This window comes from Condylura cristata, unplaced genomic scaffold (genome assembly GCF_000260355.1).
Source record: "Condylura cristata isolate star-nosed mole 26May11 unplaced genomic scaffold, ConCri1.0 scaffold00020, whole genome shotgun sequence".
In the NCBI taxonomy this organism is placed as follows: domain Eukaryota; kingdom Metazoa; phylum Chordata; class Mammalia; order Eulipotyphla; family Talpidae; genus Condylura; species Condylura cristata.
Window position 1 is genome coordinate 4,853,046 of NW_004567121.1, and position 1,669 is coordinate 4,854,714.

At 41.4% G+C, this 1,669-nt stretch overlaps 1 pseudogene; it reads left to right on the forward strand.

Moving 5' to 3' along the window:
* The first annotated feature begins 591 nt into the window (after positions 1–591).
* LOC101631596 lies at positions 592–1,318 on the forward strand (annotated as a pseudogene).
* Positions 1,319–1,669: the final 351 nt, after the last annotated feature.

Sequence of the window (1,669 nt, forward strand, 5' to 3'; positions counted from 1 at the left end):
CCTTGGGGACCCGGGGCATGTGCCATGTGGTATCTTCAGGTCCTGCCATTGCTGCCCACCTGCCCAGTTGTCCCAGGGGCATCTTGGAGAAATGCTGCTCTTTCCAGTGGCACCTGTAGGTTCTCCAGAATCTAGACGGTGATTTCCCAGGATCAGTGGAAGCTTTAAGAACAAGCAGGGCCACCAAAGGCACAAAACTGAGAACTGAGCCATTGGTGAGAAAGATTCTAGCTTTGCAGAAAGAACTTCACTGGGAGCAGTTTTGTGGCATAATTAATTGGTGACAAAGGAACTTTGATAAACAAGTGAGAAGACAGAAGAGGTCAAGAGAGAAGAGACACTCAAAAGAACATCAAAAATAGAGAGAAACTAATAATAAAGTTAGGAAAACAAATTACTAAATATTTGTAATACTACTATCTAGAGAAAAACACCAAATATAAAATAATTAATACATTTGAAAATGTGGGCAGAATGCAGACTATAGAGGCTGAGGCCTCATTATGAATTGTGGAACTTGGAAGGTTTAGCAGCACTGGTGATACAGCAGGAAGATTTGGAGGTCACTTGATTTAGGTTTTTTGGGCTCCTATGTCCAGTAAGGATCAGCTGATCCAGACTCTTCTTAAGGAAGAACACCCCTAAGAACAAGATTACAGTTGTTGAAGTTGGTGCTGTTGACATAGCCTGTGCCACCAGTATCTTAATGGATGTGGCAGATGAAATTGTTCTTGTTGACATTATGAAAGACAAATAGAGGAGAGATGCGGGTCTCCAACAAAGCATCTTTTCTTTGGAACATCAAAAATTGTGTCTGGCAAAGATTACAATGTGACTGAAAATTTATTATTGCTGGGGCATGTCATCAAGAGGGAGAAAATCATTTTCATTTGGTCCAACATCTTGAACAATTTTAAATTCATCATTCCTAATGTAAAATACAGCTCAAGCTACTTGCTATTTTCAGTCCAGTGGATATCTCTATATGGCTTGGAGGATAAGTGGTTTTCCTAAAAATTATGTTATTGGAAGTGGTTGCAATTTGGATTTAGCCCAGTTCTGTTGCCTAATGGGTCAAAAGCTGGGATTTCACCATTTAAACTGTCGTGGATGGGCCCTTGGGGAGCATGGAGATCTTAGTGCATTTATGTGGGCTGGAGTGAATATTGCTGGCATCTCCTTGAGGAATCTGCACCCTGATCTAGGCACTGATACAGATAAGGAACAGTGGAAAGAGGTTCACAAACAAGTTGCTGACAGTGCTTATGAGGTGACCAGATTCAAAGCTATTGAACTGAAAGCCCATCTGGGCCAATGAAGAATCTTAGGGGGTGCATCTAATTTCTGCCATGAGTAAGGGTCTCCGGAATAAAAGGTGATGCCTTCCTCAGTGCCTGGCATGTTGGAACACAATGAAATCTCAGAGACTGAGACTCTGACACCTGAGGGAGAAGCTCATTGGAGAAGAGTGTAGCTACACTTTGAGGAATCCAAAAAGAGCTGTAGTTCCAGAGTCATCTAATGTTGAACCACTTCATAAAGTCACAACAAGATTTTGGTTGGAGGTTGTACAGCTGTTACTTTTTATCTGGGCTGTGGCTAAAGCAGTAATATTAAGACAGCCTGAGAAAAGCATCAATTTCCTAAAGTATAAAGAGGAATGATTCAT